The following is an 18333-nucleotide window of genomic DNA, read 5'->3' as shown; positions in this document are numbered from 1 at the left end:
TTTGAGTTTCAGAAAGGAGATGCGCAATACCTTGGTCAGCCATTTCTATAATTATTAATAGATTTATTTTTTTTTTTCGTCAGCCATTTCTATAATTATTAATAGATCTATTTTTTTTTTGGCTGGTACACTTGATTGTGCAGAAAGACCGAAGGACAGTCCGAATAGTTCCACAATTATTAATAGATCACTCGATTGGGATATTTCTGGTAATTACATGTCTCTTGAGTGGGTCATGTGGTAGATTAGTATTTAGCAAGGTGAAAACAACTTCTCAGAGGTTGGGGATGAAATTTGGAGGAAGCCAGCAAAGTTGTTTTTATCAGCCCAGGACTAACTTTTGTCGGCCCACGCGGTCTTCAGTGAAAAAAGTCCCTGTGTTCACACCTTTAGATATCTCTCAATCCGGACAACGCGGCGGTACGCGGTCTTTCAGTGAAAAAAGTCTCTGTGTTCACACCATTACCTGTCTTGGTCCATCCTTAACCATTCCCAATTTCCAAAGTCTCTGTCCAGTAGGATAAGAATCAATCAACAAGAAGATCAAGTGGTGAACGAGCCACTTGAAAACACTGCATCAAATCTCAAGCTCACTGTCGTTCTTGATTGTTGAACTCCATCATTCCGATGGCTTCTTCATCGAAATCCACCAGGCCATACGAGGTCTTCTTGAGTTTTAGAGGTACGGACGTGCGTAACAGCTTCGCCAGCCATCTCTATAACGCGCTAGTCCGGAGTGGAATACACACTTTTCGAGATAACGAAGAACTGAGGAAGGGGCAGGATATATCGATGGTCCTGAAAGCCATCGAAGAATCGCGCATCGCAATCATCATTTTCTCTGAGGATTACACTTCCTCATGGTGGTGCTTGGAAGAGGTGGCCAAGATTATGGAGTGCAAGAATCAAAAATACCTCACCGTTCTACCAGTGTTTTATAAAGTGGCCCCAAGAGAAGTGAGAGAGGGGAGAGCGAGTTATAAAACAGGCCTGGCTAAGCATGAGTCTAAGCATCCGGAGAAAATGGAGAGATGGAAGAAAGCTCTTTCGGACGCCGGTAACTTGATCGGGTGGACTTTGAATGATGGGTAAGTAGAAAGGGTTCCATCTTTTGTATATGAAACTATTCTTTACGAGTGTGATAATTTTTTATTTATTTAGTTATGGGCTATTTGAGGTCTTCACGTTTCATTTTAGTCACTTTGAGTTTTATAGATTTTCGATTTAGGCCAACCATTTCACAAACTAGTTACAGGTGGCATTTTGAGTTCGAAAAATCACGTGGCTATCCATAAAACAGACGCGTGGCTTTTCCAATAATTAAAAATATGGACACTAGCTCTTCATCGGCTGAAAAATTTATTGACTCATTTGATCAAAATAGAATGTCCAAACTCGTTTGTCAAATGGACAGGATGTTAAGTAGTGTTGTTGCCCTTACCCCATTTGTTTGAAGGAATAAGAAAGTTCACAAGGTTTCGTACAGGATTAATTAGCGTGTGCAGGCCATGTAAAACAATAACATCGTGCTTTCGAGGAATTTAGTGGTTTTGGAATCAAATTCTTAACCGTCGTTCAAAGTTCTAAATCGTATGAGAGTCAAAATGAAGAATAAGTGAATCGTCACGTCTAAAACGAAAGTACATGAATCACTTAAGAAGACAGCTACATGTTTTGATTGGTGTGGAGTTCTCGGAGTTCAATTTGACTCGATGGGAATACATTTTCTTTTGGCTGTAATTATCTGGAAATGAGATGCACTGCTTTGTCACTTTTGGCTGGTGATTGCTCGTTATTTGCTTATTCCAATTGCTAAAATGATGCTAAAACTTCCTTTTACCCTTTTTACCGGAGATGAGGAGTCAAATGTTATACAAGAAATTGTGAAGGGCATCTCACATCGCCTAAGCCACACACCTTTAGAAATTGCTGAGCATCCCGTTAGGATAGAGTCACAAGTGGCCGAGGTGAAATCAATGCTAAACCTTGAGTTTAAGGACGTTCTCATGGTGGGATTATGGGGACAGGGAGGTATCGGAAAAACAACTTTAGGGAGAGCCATTTATAATGATATTTCCAGACAATTTGAAGGTTCAAGTTTTCTGGCAAATGTTCGAGAAAGATCAAAGGATTGCATGGGTTTAGTTGCTTTGCAAGAACAATTACTAAATGATGCACTATTACTGCGGGAAAGATTAGAGGTGTTCGATGTCACTAGAGGTAAAAGTCTAATACCACTTAGACTTTGTCAAAGAAGAGTTCTTGTCATCCTTGATGATGTGAATGACGAGGAACAGTTATGTGCTTTAGCGGGAAAAGCCAAATGGTTTGGCAATGGGAGTAGGATCCTTGTTACTACAAGAAATAGCCATTTTCTGATTCGCAAGTTATATTGGGATCATGTGCATGTGTATGAAGTTAAAGTGCTGGACGACAGTGGAGCTCGTGAGCTACTTAGAAAGCATGCTTTTCCGACATACCAAAAATTAGAAAGCGGGACAGATCTAGTGCATGGTTTTTCGAATCATGCTAAAGGCCTTCCTTTAGCACTTGTGGTGTTGGGTTCCTTATTATGCGGTACGACGTAAGCTGTATGGGAAAGCCTACTAAAGAAACTTTCCAAGAACCTTGATAGAAAGATTAATAATGTGCTCAAAGTGAGTTATGATGAACTAGAAAAAAATGAGCAAGAGATCTTTCTCCACATTGCATGCTTCTTTAAGGGGCGGGAAAGAAAGTATGCAAAGGAAGTTCTTGACAGTTGCGATCTTCAAACAATTGCAGGATTTGATACTCTTATTAAGAGGTCCTTGATATACATTGAGCAAGGAATGCTACAAATGCATGACTTGATTCAATCGATGGGTATGGAGATCGTGAACCAAGAATCCGTTGATCCCAAGAGACGTAGCAGATTATGGCCGTACGAGGATGTGCTTGATGTTACGTTATGCAACATGGTAAGACTTGCACATAAGCTCAAAACTCCGATTCTCATCTTTTGACTCAAATTACTGAACATGCATAACCTAAAAAGTCTTGTACATGCGGGGAGATTGTGATGTAAAAGCCATAGTGTAGAAGCCACCTGTGCCAATAAAGATACCTATCGATCATGATGGTTTTACAAATCCGAGAAAGTTGAGATTGCTCATTTTGCGAAATGTTTCTTTCCAAGGTCCAGTGTGTCTTCCAAATCGGCTCAGATGGTTTGAATGGGCCGATCTTGCCTAGATTCCAGAATTTTCCTCTGGTCCAAATAAATTAATGGGACTTGAAATGCCTGGAGGTAGGATGATAGCAGTGCCAAAACCATTGGTGGTGAGTTTATTTGTGTATTATATATACTCTTACATAGGAGTGGTGTGGTGTTCCTATGTTTTTGAAACCACTTCTCTTATCTTTTGAAATGACTATTAATTACTCGCAACAACATTTTATGTGCAACAAAATTGGCGTTTGAAAAATCAAGCATGAACAACTTTATTAGAAATAATTAGACCACACAAAGAAATCTTATAAATATACGCAGAAGAGAAAGGCATTTAAAGATGTGAAAATTTATTGTGAATGTCATTACATCAAGAGAAAATCCAAATTATGATATTGAAAGTTGCGAGAGATAGAATAGAATAACCTATTTCATGTGTCTGTCCATGGCGATAGTATTTATAAAATATGTAATTGAGTATAAGTGATAGAAGGAATAATAGAAGATTCAAAGTTCCTTAAAAGTAGGACGTCTTTCTTATTGTATATTGTAATATAGAGGGAGTTAGCATGTGCAAATGTGCTAGTGTAAGTAAGCTATTTAGCTTCACTCTGATTGTGTCCGTTATTTACATATAACCCTTTTTATTTTATAGAAAAATGGTATGATGATAGCATATAAAGAAAACAAAAAAACAACGAGTGAGCCCGTTGATCTTGTGTATAAAAGTAAAATCATCTAAGGAGTCGCTAGTTGAGTGGTCAAGCGTTTGATTTGAATGTGGCGAATCAAATATCATAATTATAGCAACTTCTGCTCAAAGTAGTCATCAAGTGATGGAGCCTTACCTTACCCAATGCATATAGGTTGATGGCCGTATTTCTTCCGTCACGCCCCGACTCTCGAGCATGCGACATCCCTACCAAATCGCCACGAGGTCACGAAGGATAACGTCCCGGGCGCGTTATCGACCTTTCAACTATATACGCATGCGGAAACGGTTTACTCCCAAACAACATATAAACAAATAGGGATAGCATAGCAGGAGATACATACCAAGGCGGATAATCAAAAGTAGCATATGTAGTTACAAGACAGCGGATGAGTCTTAGCCCTACCGAGCTACGAAAATATATACAACCCCATACTTCGGGGTGGCTCACTAAAACCTCAAAAGGTTACCAGGTCAATAAGGTTAACTTCTCATCTACTCCAAAAGATTATCCTCATAATTTGGCCTTGGTATCCATAAAGCTCCATCACTTGGGATCCGAAAATGGTTTCCCCCAACGGGGTGAGATCTAAATCTCGGTGAATCAAGCCTAAGCTCGGTTAGGACACCGATTCGCCTATAACATCCTAAACATAAGGATTATAAAATCACGACATAAACATATATCCAGCAATCAAATCACGTGACAATAATCATCCACATGCATACTTACCAACCTTGAGCCACACATAATGCAATGATTGACTCGACTCAACAATCGCATCAAACAACCAACCGAACACGCATCACACTCACAAGTCCATTTATTAACGATGATCGCGCCCTTAGCACCACAGTGATGAGGATCTACCCGATCGGCGTGATCGACTCTCACAATTAATGCGATCCCGCACTCTTCCCGGCAGGCCGGGCTACATTCCTTTTCCCTCTCGGTAATGGCTACTACAAGCAATGTATCTAGTGCAACCCGCACGGCACGGCAAGTAGGCATCCCTACACGGGGCTTCGGTCCATCACAAGCCGTGACCGGCATCCGATAATCCCTTAAAACCATACGTACCATACGGGGCATGAAATATCGTGCTTCTGGCAAGTCATGTGGTTCCATAAAAATGGTACGGTGTGTACTATGTGTACAAGATTAACTTACCAGGAAAACCCATCATCGTTCCTTCATATGACTATACAACACACCCGACACATCAATCAATTTATTTTCTTTGATTTAGGCCGGATGCTCACACAAACGTGCTCAAAGACTCGGCCCAAGGCCATTTTCATGCTAAAATATGTCGTTGATCTTGCACACGGTCATATGCATATGCAGACTACCAAATAGACACTGCAAAGACACACGGGACGATTAATTCCCAAGCGAACGCCAATTTACTCAACAAGCATTCAAGGTACTCAAATCAATATTTCAACGTGGCGATCCGCCCAAACTAAGTCATCAATTCAACACGAATTAACTAATTCGATTAGGCCACATAAAGGCTCAATTTCGTTAATTAGCCATTAATTAGCCAATTTGATTTATAGTCGCCAATCGATCGCTCGTCCTTAACCTATCGCTCGCTCAGGATCAAATCACAACATACGATCAAATTCGTCTAACATAAATTAGCCACGAACAATTCTAATTTAATCGATTATGGCCATTTACCCTAAACCGGGTTTCTAACTAATCCGACCATAATCAAATCTACCTAAATTCCTTACCGACTAGCTAAATAATCCTAGGCTCAATTAGTGCCCTAACCAAGGATTAGGGTCAACTCACCAAAAACGGTGGTCGAGGTCGGGTCGGGCACGATTTTCGAGGCCGGGGCCGAAAATCACTTTTCACGCCAAAAACACTGTTCACACGGCATCGTTCATCAGCACTGTTCACTCGAACGGAAATCTCGACTCCAATCTCTCGGGAAAACGGCGGGGCTGCGATTCCGACGGCCGGGACACCCGGATCTAGTGGGTCTCGGGCAAGGAACAAAGGAGGCCGAGTTGAGGGGGCTCGGGTCGGCGTCGGGCTGAGGTGGAGGGAGAGAGCGAGTTCGAGGGGGCTGCGGAGCCTTGCGGCTGAGCTTAGCTCTCGGCGACGGACGGCCGCTGGTCTGGCGTCGGGGTTAGCGGCTAGTGATGCGCAGAGGCTCGAACCGACGCCGAGGTAGCGGGCTGCGGCCTCGAGTGCCGGTGCTGCGGGTCCTTGCGACTCGTGGTGGGCCGAGCTCACGGAGCGGCGACCGATGACGAAGGAGGTAGAGTGGCGATCGGGATGGCGTGGTGGTGCGATGGTGGCGAGGCGGTGCGGTGGTGGCTGGCGGAGCTGTGGCTTCGGGTCAGGGGAAGGGGCGTCGCAAAACAGAAGACCAGAGAAGGAAAGGAAGAAGAGGAAGAAGAAGGAAGAAGAAGAAAGAAGAGGGGGTTCGTGCGGTGAACAAAGAGAGAGGGAGAGAGAAGTTGATTGAAAGGGGGAAGTGACGTGAAAAGAGAGGGGTTGACAAGAGAGAAGGGGGAGGAGAGAGAATAAGTGGGCAGGTGTAATGGTGATTGGTGGAAGAGAAAAATGGGGCCCACTTGGATTTGAATAATTTTGTCTCACATGCATTATTGGTGGGGCAAAATGGTAATTCGATAACTCAGGACTGTTCGGATTTTTGGCTCAACCATTTGGGAATTAAAATTTGAATTTTCAAGGGCTAGGTTCAGTCCGTGAAAAGCTAGGCGCGAGGATTAAAAATCCTAAGTCGCGGCGACCACGATTTCGAGACCCGATCGAAATCGAACGATATTTCGGGACTTGTCCAAATTTGTCGCTTACGTCCTTGTGATCCGAAATTTGTACCAACTAACATTCAATTTCTTCCTTTTTATTGAATTGTTGCAAATTTATAGACTTCGGATTTCCCGGGCGTCACAACTCTCCCTACCTTAGGAAATTTCGTCCCCGAAATTACAAGATCGTCACGATTCTTCAAAAAGATACGGATAACTACTCTTCATAACTTCCTCGTTCTCCCTGGTAGCTCCTTTTGTTCCATGGTGTTGTCAAACCACCTTGACTAACTTAATCGTCTTGCTCCGGAGCACTTGCTCTTACATATCCATGATCCCGACTAGTTGTTCCACGTACGCAGCTCGCTTATCTAGCTCAATTTCTTCATAAGTCGGGACATGAGCGGGGTCCGATTCGTACTTTCTTAACATTGACACGTGTAATACATTATGTACTTGAGCCGCTCTTGGCGGCAAGGCAAGACGACATGCCAAATTTCCTATCCACTCTAAAATCTCAAAAGGCCCGACATACCTAGGGCTCAACTTTCCTTTCTTGCCAAAACGAGACGTCCTTCTCATAGGCGACACTTTCAGAAAAACATGATCGCCCACTTGGAATTCTAGAGGTCTACGCCTCCTATCTGCATAGCTCTTTTGGCGACTCTAAGTAGTTCTCGGTCTGTCTCTAATAACTTTGACCGCTTCCATTGATTGTTCCACCAACTTAGGACCAGTGATTTTCCTTTCACCTACTTCGTCCCAACAAACCGGCGTTCGGCATGCTCTACCGTACAACGCTTCAAATGGTGCCATCCTAATACTCTGTTGAAAACTATTGTTGTAGGCGAATTCAACCAAGTGCAACTGCTCCTCCCAACCGCCCTTGAAATCCAAGACACGGGCTCTCACCATATCCTCTAGTATCTGAATCGTCCTTTCGGACAAGCCATCTGTCTGTGGATGATAGGCCGTCTTGAACTGCAGCTTCGTTCCCAAGCGGTCTGCAGACTCTTCCAAAATGTGGCGGTGAACTTTGGATCACGATCTAAGGTGATCGTCACCGGCACTCCATGTAGTCTCACGATGTGCCTCACATAAAGCTCTGCATATCTATCCAAAGCGAAGTCTTTTCTTACTGGAATGAAGTGCGACGACTTCCTCAATCTGTCTACCACAACCCAGATTGAATCATGTCCTCTTTGACTTCTTGGCAATCCCATCACGAAGTCCATCATGATATGCTCCCATTCCACTCCGAAATCTCCAAAGATCGCAGCAGCCCTCCAGGTTTACAGTGCTACGCCTTGACCTGCTAACAAGTCAAACACTTAGCCACATGCTTGGCTATATCTGCCTTCATTCCATTCCACCAGTAGTGTTGCTTCAGATTCCGGTATATCTTTGTACTTCCAGAATGGATACTATAACTGCTATGATGTGCCTCCGATAAGATATCCTCCCTTAAACTTTCATCGATCGGCACAACTAGACGTCCTCTAAACTTCAATATCCCATCCTCAACCACTTGAAAATCAACCATTCGCTTAGTTGCGTCTTCTTGAAGGATCTTCCGAATAGTAGGGTCCGTCGACTGTAGGGTCTTTATTCTAGTTTGCACTTCTGGCTCAATTCTCAATGTAGCTACCGGACTCGACAGGCGACTCACTTCCAATTTGAAGTCCGAGTCTCTTACTTGCTCAAGCAAACGCCATTCATGTACACATAATTGAGCAATCACCGATTTTCTACTCGGGGCATCTGCAACTTTATTCGCCTTGCCCGGATGATACAAGATCTCGCAATCATAATCCTTAAGCGGCTCCATCCATTGACGCTGCCTCATGTTCAACTCTTTCTGAGAGAACAGGTACTTTAAGCTCTGATGATCGGTATACACCCGAAAACTTTCTCCGATCGAGTAATGCCTCCAGATCTTTAAGGCGAACACGACCGCAGCCAACTCTAAGTCGTGCGTCGGATAGTTCAACTCGTGGGGTCTCAATTCTCAAGACGCATACGCTACTACCCTTCCATGTTGCATCAGCACGCAACCTAGACCTCTGAGAGACGTGTCATTGAAGATATCGAATCCTCCAGGACCAGACGGAATCGTCAACACCGAAGCCGTAGTTAGCTTATGCTTAAGCTCTTGAAAACTACGCTCACACTTGTCTGTCCATTCAAACTTCACATCCTTCTTCAACAGCTTAGTCATAGGCGAGGCTATAGAGGAAAACTTCTCCACAAATCGTCTATAGTAGCCTGCCAATCCCAAGAAGCTTCTAATCTCGGTCACTGTCTTCGGTCTTGGCCAATCTATAACTATCTTAATCTTAGACGGATCCACATCGATTCCTTCACCGGAGATTACGTGGCCTAAGAATGCCACACGAGCCAACTAAAACTCACACTTGCTAAACTTCGCATAAAGCCGATGTACCTTCGTAGTTTCCAAAACTACCCTCAGATGTTGCTCGTGCTCCTCTAGGCTTTTCGAGTACACCCGAATGTCGCCTATAAATACGATCACAAAGAGATCCAAGAACTCTTTGAACACCCCGTTCATCGGATCCATAAAAGTAGCGGGACCATTCGTCAGACCAAACTGCATCACTATGAACTCATAGTGTCCATAACGCGTCCCGAATGCCGATTTTGGTATGTCCTCTTTCCCGATCCTCAACCGATGGTAGCCCGTCCGTAGGTCAATCTTAGAAAACACCGATGCTCCCCGCAACCGATCGAACGGATCATCAATCCTAGGCGATGGGTACTTATTCTTTATCGTCACTTGATTCAATTGCCTGTAGTCTATACACAACCTCATAGAACCATCCTTTTTCTTGACAAATAATACTGGTGCTCCCCATGGCGGCGCACTAGGGCGGATAAATCCTTTATCCAACGGTTCTTGCATTTGCACCTTCAATTCCTTCAATTCTGACAACGCCATCCTATACGGCGCTTTAGAGATTGGTTCCGTTCGTGGAGCTAACTCTATTACAAATTCTATCGCCCTTTCTGGCGGTAAACCGGGCAATTCCCGAGGAAAGACATCCGGAAACTCGCGAACTACTACGATGTCCTCAATCTTCGGTTCCTCCACCGATACATCCAATACGATCGCCAAATACCCTTGGCATCCACTTTCCAACAAACGCGTCGCTTCCAACGATGAAATCAACAAGGTTGAGGTTCCACCTCGACTTCCAACAAATTCAAAACCCACTCCATCCAACGGGTTAAACTGGATGGCCTTACGATAACAATCCATTACAGCCTTTTGCTTCATCAACCAATCCATCCCAACAATCACATCAAAGTCATACATTTACAGTACAATCAAGTCTATTTTACCCTCATGTCCATATATAACCAGCCTACGGTTAGGACATCCATTTGCAGCCACTACGCTATCCTTTAAAGGTGTAGAAATCTTAAAAACAACATCCAATGGTACTACACTCAACTCGACCAGTTTAACAAATCTATCAAGAACAAAGGAATGCGTAGCACCCAGATCAAATAAAGCATAGGCGACTTGATTATGCAAGAGGACCGTACACGTAACGGTTGGCGAATCCTTCGCTTCCTCACGGGTGACAGCAAACACCCTTCCTTGAGCCTATGGACGATTCTGGAAGTTTTGTGGCGCGGCTCCCCTTAGTGGTCCTCCCAATTGTGGCGCCCGCCTTCCTTGTCGCTTCAAGGGCGAGTCCTTCACCCGATGGCCCAGCTGGCCACATCCAAAGCAGGCTCCATTCTTATACGGGCACGGACCAGGTCTATATCTCCGATGACACAGATTGCACACCTCACTCTGGCGAAAAATAGGTTTATTGATCGCTCCTCTACGATTGGGTGGGATGTGATGTCCGCCTCCATACATAGGCTTCTTCCCTTGCTTCTTCTCAAATGTACTTGAGGACGTAAACCGCGACCCGGATGCGGCGGTCCTCCCGGCTAAATCCCGCTCCACTATCAGCACCCTCTCATAAAGGTCATCATAGTCCTGAAGGTTGAACAGCGCTAGAATATTCTTAATCACGGGCTTCAGCCCGTCCCCGAATCTTCTAGCCCTATCCTCGTGGTCCCAATCAATCTCGGGGCATACTTAGACAATTCCGAGAACTTGGCTTCATATTGGTCTACAATCATCCGATTCTAGCGGAGGCGGAAGAACTCAGCCATCTTCTGCTCTCTAGCTGTCCTCGAGAAATACTTATTATTAAAAGCCTCCACAAAGGTATCCCACACCGGGACCGTACCTTCCGGGAAAATTCTATCCTTGACAGCTCTCCACCAAGTGCTGGCATTACCCTATAGTTGATAGACGGCCGGGACCACCTTATCCTCATTTGAACATCTAAGCAAGTTGAACACTTTCTCCAATCCTTCAATCCATTCGGTGGCAGCCTTAGGGTCTCCGCTTCCCGTCATGCCCCGAACCCGTCGAGCTTGTGAACATCCCATCTAGCCGTTTCTGTTTTAGATTGGCTTCCAGGATCCTTCGGCCCACAATTTCAAAAAATCCATAAAACAGGCGGAAGTGGGTAAACATCTCCATACATCAATTCAAATGAATGGCTTAGAACAAAAGTGGTAGACATCATACATCCGTATATTACGCTTCAATTGATAGAGCGGTCAAATACCAATGGTTCAATCTTAATCCATAAAATCCAACATAATCCATAAGGCCACAAAATATCTTATATTCATTCGACCCACATATTTCTCGAATGCTAATCCTTAGCAGACTTGATGTTCCATCGCATGATACTTGAAAAATAGGTCCCATGACGGGGTGAGATTTACATCTCAAGAAGCTCACCCTAAACCTAGACTAGGCTGTTAGTACCTCCAAACAACTTCTCAAATCAAAGACGTCCGAAGACGTCCATAAAACCAGTGTAAACGGGATGCAAGCGCAAGCGTAGGCATTGGCAATCAAATAATTATAACAACCAGGCATTCAATATTTCAAACCCAGCTCCACATACTAGCACAATAATCCCATTTCTCGATATGAGGCCCGCGTAAGAACGCATCGGGCTATATTATAACATTCCACGTTACTCCACCGACATCATACAAGTTCATAACATTGAGCCTCGGACCTTTATAGAACAGGGCTCTATATATATATACCAGGGTTTCGGACACAAAGGAATACGACCCACAAAACTCGGTCTCAGACATATAGGAACACGACCGGATTAAGTCTCGAACAATTAGTCGAACACGACTCACTTTGGTCTCGGACGACTTAATTGAACCCGACTTTCATACTTCTCGGTCTTAGACAATCAGACGAATACGGCTCACTTTGGTCTCGGACGACTTGATTGAATACGACCCATAAATCTCGGTCTCGGACACATAGGAACACGACCGGATTAAGTCTCGGACAATTAGTCGAACACGACTCATTTTGGTCTCGGACGACTTAATTGAACATGACTTTCATACTTCTCGGTCTCGGACAATCGGATGAATACGGCTCACTTTGGCCTCGGACGACTTGATTGAATACGACCGTCATACCGAACCCCACGTAATAACGCCTCAGAGTATAACACAGTCTCTTATACACATTGACCCCGCGTCATAACGCTTCAGGGTATAACTGCCATTCTTAGACCCGCATTAATACGCCTCAGGTCATTTAAAATCACAGGGCACTCTAGCCATTCAAAAGCAAAGGACACAACATGGCAGATTATTAAGTCAGTCAATCTCGTGCCAATATAAGTATAAATCATGCACAATGGCTAATCGAGACACACACAATCACATAGTCAATCGAGGCTACATATACGTCGAATATCCATACCACAATTGCAGCCACATAAGTCACAAATTCATCTCAATTCAGCCAAGTATAAACTCGATTCCTATGATCACAATCGACGTTACTTCATATGAACACGATTTGACTAGCAAAAATCATCATTTGAAGCTCAAACTTGTCTCTTAGTACCCTAACTTCCTAGTAAAGGTTTAGAGGTCACTTACCTATCCAAACAAGCTAGCCACAACCTTCAATTCAAGCATCCAAGTTTCGAATCAAATCTGTCCAAAACAGGGCAGATTACCATTTAGGCTCAATCACGCCGTTTAGCCACAAAATTACCTCTAATCATCAATCCATTTCACACACTCCTCCATAACACATTAATATATGTCATAGCATGTCTAAAAGGCAAATTCAAGACAAGGCGACACCCAATTCAGCCTTGAACAGAGCAGGTCAGTGCAGTCCACAAGCAGGGCAAAACCGGTTCTGCTCTAATCCATACCAATCAGTCCATAGCTTCACTCTAAGATTCAATTTAATGCAAAAAAAACTTGCCACAGCCTTATTCTATATGTCTAATATGTTCACCGAAAATTTGAAGCCAATATAACACCTCTAAGACCCCTAATCAATCCAATTCCCTCAGGTGCACAGGCGGTTAGAATCTGCCTCCCAGAATCACCTCAAATCAGCCATGAATACTCCTCAAATTTCATATAAAATTACAACCCTAACTCATCCATCTCAAGTACTATGAGTCAAGAGAGTCTCACCGAAATTTTGGAGCCATTTGAAGTCTTGAAGCCCACGAAACAGCTCCTCCCCCAAAACCGGTCAGACTCTGCCTCAATCTGACCTTTTCCCATTCAAACAGACCTACCGAAAAAACTACCAGGCCAAATCGAGCTTATAATATGTTCCTGGAAAGCTAAGACAATAATCTTTCAGATGGAGGTGACCTTACCTCAAACTGACATCGGACGAAGGAGATATGGCCGGAACAGTGAAAGGCATCGGGCTGGTCGGGCGAGCAGGTTCTGCTCGTGAAGAAAAAGGAAGAAGGGGAAGAAGGAAATGTGGAGAGAGAGAGAGAAAGTGGTCAGCTGATCCAAGGAGAGAGAGAGAGACTTGTCCTCCAATTTTGCTTGGTCAAGAAGTGAATAGTGGTCAAATGGGTCAAAGATGATAATTATCCAAAAATTAATATTGGCCTTATCTCCAAAAATATCTTCTAAATCATTGACCTCCATTGACCATCTTCTCCTCACATTTTCAGCAGCCATGGAGGAGAGGTAAATGACCAAAATGCCCTTTTAAATAACTTAAGGTAAGGTTAAGGCTTGAGGGGCAAAATGGTAATTTTACACTTTTCGTCCGAAATTTCGATTTTCTTTCCAATTCAAATTACCATTGATGAGACGACGTCCAATTCATATCCAATGTTAGAATTTTTCATTTCCATGCTTCCAATTTCAAGATTCCATCGCAAGTCAATAGTCTCAAGGGGTCGGAATTCAGAATATCACACTTCCAGTGAACTGCGGTGGCTTCAACTTGAGAAACTGTTCCACCATCTTTTGAGCTTTACGATCCTCAACTACAGCCACAGGTGGCACATCCACCGGCGTAACCGCAGGTGGAACTACAAGTGGGGCTCCAACGGCGGTGGCGGCAAGATCATTTTGATTCCTTATCTCGTGCCCTATCAACTCCCCCAAAGCTCCTAAAGCTTGCATAACTTCTGCCATAATCAGCTCTTGTCGAGCGGGACCAGCTACGGGAGGAATAACAGGAGGTGCTGCTCCAACATCGGCGATCTCATCTACCAGCCTCACAGGCCTCCTTCGGGGTGCTCGAGGTGCTCTCCTACCGCGCTCGCTCATTATACGTAAATGATGCGGAGTCCCGCTTACCCTAAAGCAAAACGCGGTCAGAAGGCGACCCTAAAAACTTAACACACAATAACAATCACATGCATAGTGATAAAAGTCCTACTAACTATCCCATATCTTATCGCTCCTTATTACTCCGGGCCAATGACCGGATGGATCAGGCTGACCTTGCTCTGATACCACCTTGGGTGGACATGTCACTCCCCGACTCTTGAACCCGCAACATCCCTACCAAATCGCCACGAGATCACGAAGGATAACGTCCCGGACGCATTATCGACCTTTCAACTATATACGCATGCCGAAACGGTTTACTCCCAGACAACATATAAACAAACAGGGATAGCATAGCAGGAGATACCAAGGTAGATAATCAAAAGTAGCATATGTAGTTACAAGACAGCAGATGAGTCTTAACCCTACTAAGCTACAGAAATATATACAACCCCATACTTTGGGGTAGCTCACTAAAACCTCAAAAGGTTACTAGGTCAATAAGGTTAACTTCTCATCTATTCCAAAAGACTACCCTCATATTTTGGCCTTGGTATCCATAAAGCTCCATCACTTGGGATCCGAAAATGGTTTCCCCCAACAGGGTGAGATCTAAATCTCGGTGAATCAAGCCTAAACTCGGTTGGGACACTGATTCGCCTATAACATCCTAAACACAAGGATTATAAAATCACGACATAAACATATATCCAGCAATCAAATCACGTGACAATAATCATCCACATGCATACTTACCAGCCTTCAGCCACACATAATGCAATGATTGACTCGACTCAACAAATACATCGGACAACCAACCGAATACGCATCACACTCACAAGTATGCACTGGACACCACACAAGTCCATTTATTAACGATGATCGCGCCCTTGGCGCTATAGTGATGAGGATCCACGCGATCGACGTGATCGACTCTCACAATTAATGCGATCCCGCACTCTTCCGGCGGGACAGGGCTACATTCCTTTTCCCTCTCGGCAACGGCTACTACAAGCGGTGTATCCAATGCACCCCGCACGGCACGGCAAGTAGGCATCCCTACACGGGGCTTCGGTCCATCACAAGCCGTGACCGGCATCCGATAATCCCTTAAAACCATACGTACCATACGGGGCATGAAATATCGTGCTTCCGGCAACTCCCGTAGTTCCATAAAAATGGTACGGTGTGTACTATGTGTACAATACGAACTTGTCGGGAAAACCCATCATCATTCTTTCATATAACCATACAGCACACCCGACACATCAATCAATTAATTCTCTTTGATTTAGGTCGGATGCTCACACAACATGCTCAAAGACTCGGCCTAAGGCCATTTTCATGCTAAAATATGTCGTTGATCTTGCACACGGTCATATGCATATGCGGACTACCAAATAAACACCGCAAAGACACACGGGACGATTAATTCCCAAGCGAACGCCAATTTACTCAACGAGCATTCAAGGTACTCAAATCAATATTTCAACGTGGCGATCCGCCCAAACTAAGTCATCCATTCAACACGAATTAACTAATTCGATTAGGCCACATAAAGGCTCAATTTCGTTAATTAGCCATTAATTAGCCAATTTGATTTATAGTCGCCAATCGATCGCTCGTCCTTAACCTATCACTCGCTCGGGATCAAATCACAACATACAATCAAATTCGTCTAACATAAATTAGGCACAGACAATTCTAATTTAATCGATTATGGCCATTTACCCTAAAACAGGTTTCTAACTAATCCAACCATAATCAAATCTACCTAAATTCCTTACCGACTAGCTAACTAATCCTAGGCGCAATTAGCGCCCTATCCAAGGATTAGGGTCAACTCACAAAAAACGGTGGTCGAGGTCGGGTCGGGCACGATTTTCAAGGCCGGGGCCGAAAATCACTATTCACGCTAGAAACACTGTTCACGAGCACTGTTCATCGATCACTGTTCACACGGTGCAGTTCATCAGCACTGTTCACCCGAACGGAAATCTCGACTCCAATCTCTCGGGACGACGGGGGCTGCGATTCCGACGGCCGAGACACCCGGATCTAGTGGGTCTCGGGCAAGGAACAAAGGAGGCCGAGTTGTGGGGGCTCGGGTCGGCGTCGGGCTGAGGTGGAGGGAGAGAGCGAGGTCGAGGGGGCTGCGGAGCCTTGCGGCCGAGCTTATCTCTCGACGACGGACGGCCGCTGGCTGGTCTGGCGTTGGGGTTGGCGGCCGGTGACGTGGAGAGGCTCGAACCGACGTCAAGGTAGCGGGCTGCGGCCTCGAGCGCCGATGCTGCGGGTCCTCGCGGCTCGTGGTGGGCCGAGCTCACCGAGCAGCGACCGATGACGAAGGAGGTAGAGTGGCGATCGGGATGGCGTGGTGGTATGATGGTGGCGAGGCGGTGCGGTGGTGGTGGGCGGAGCTGTGGTTTCAGGTTTGGGGAGGGGGCGTCGCAAAACAGAAGACCGTAGAAGGAAAGGAAGAAGAGGAAGAAGAAGAAAGAAGAGGGGGCTCGTGCGGTCAACAAAGCGAGAGGGAGAGAGAAGTTGATTGAAAGGGGGAAGTGACGTGAAAAGAGGGGGCCGACAGGAGAGAAGGGGGAGGAGAGAGAATAAGTGGGCAGGTGTAATGGTGATTGGTGGAAGAGAAAAATGGGGCCCACTTGGATTTGAATAATTTTGTCTCACATGCATTATTGGTGGGGCAAAATGGTAATTCGATAACTCAGGACCGATCGGATTTTTGGCTCAACCGTTTGGGAATTAAAATTTGGATTTTCACGGGCTAGGTTCAGTCCAGGAAAAGCTAGGCGCGAGGATTAAAAATCCTAAGTCGCGGCGACCACGATTTCGAAACCCAATCGAAATCGAACGATATTTCGGGACTTGTCCAAATTTGTCACTTACGTCCTTGTGATCCGAAATTTGTACCGACTAACATTCAATTTCTTCCTTTTTATTGAATTGGGGCAAATTTACGTACTTCGGATTTCCCGGGCGTCACACAAAGCAAGTCTCTTCAAACACTTGATCTCTCTATTTCCCGAAACTTCAGAAGTTCTAAAATATTTCAGGAAAGATAGAACATCTAGAAGAATCTAACCTAGAAAGGATGACAATTAAAGAACTTACTACATCAATTGATGTATTTTGCCAAAAGGACATACATATAAGCACTGCGAAAACCTCGCAAGGCTTTGCGAAATCTGGAGGATCCGAGTCTTTGAGGCTTGCTTGGACTTTGTCATGTTTCCAAAGAAATTGGAGGATTCAATTGATGCTGATGGCAATCTGGGATTCCCAAGTCTAAACCGGCTAGAACTTGTCAAAAGTAGAGCTCCTTGAGAGTTCTTCCGGTTTTCACAAATTTTGGAACACTTGTATGTTGATAAATGCGAGCAACTACAAGAGATTCCTCAGCTTCCATCAAGTATTGTCTATCCTAAATGCTAGTAGCTGCAAATCTCGGGAGAAACTCCCGCATTTCTTGAGCCTCTCCTCCAACGGCCTTGAAGTTGACTTGTCTTCATGTTGTAGATTATTCCGCAAAGGGGGCAATACGGCTGTCGTGTCATATCGGACTCTATCTAGCTCTCGCTCATACACGCACTAACTCTCAATGCTTGATATGCATACTATCCGTATGACAGGAACTCCAGAGATGAGAAAAGTTGACATTCTCCTAATCGGAAGAGAAATGCCGAAGTGGATTCTCCATTGCAAAGACGGATCCATCTCTTTCATGGTTCCCCGTAACTTGTGTGACAAGTTCTTGGGACTAGGTCTCTATTGTTCTTGGCCTGGAGGTAGGAGAAGTGGTCGATGCTTCATGTGAGGTCCCAAATATTTCTCAATTGCCAAAGGGTGATTTGGCATGTGAGAAACTTGTTTTCTTTTTATTCTGATCTTGTGTGGGTTGAAATTTACT

General features: G+C 44.6%; 1 protein-coding gene and 1 long non-coding RNA gene across 2 annotated transcripts in view; both read left to right on the top strand.

Annotated features, from left to right (window-relative positions):
* Positions 1-18333, top strand: part of LOC115729247 (disease resistance protein RUN1-like) — a 1053956-nt gene that overhangs the window by 154988 nt on the left and 880635 nt on the right. The gene's annotated exons all lie outside the window — the stretch shown is intronic.
* LOC125314499 lies at positions 1009-17145 on the top strand. The gene is made up of 3 exons (XR_007197973.1): positions 1009-1138; positions 3207-3209; positions 17135-17145. It is a non-coding gene; the product is annotated as an uncharacterized LOC125314499 (long non-coding RNA).

Source organism: Rhodamnia argentea, chromosome 3 (genome assembly GCF_020921035.1).
Source record: "Rhodamnia argentea isolate NSW1041297 chromosome 3, ASM2092103v1, whole genome shotgun sequence".
Taxonomy (NCBI): domain Eukaryota; kingdom Viridiplantae; phylum Streptophyta; class Magnoliopsida; order Myrtales; family Myrtaceae; genus Rhodamnia; species Rhodamnia argentea.
Note: the sequence above shows the minus strand (reverse complement) of the source record. Positions and strands in the feature narration are given on the sequence as shown.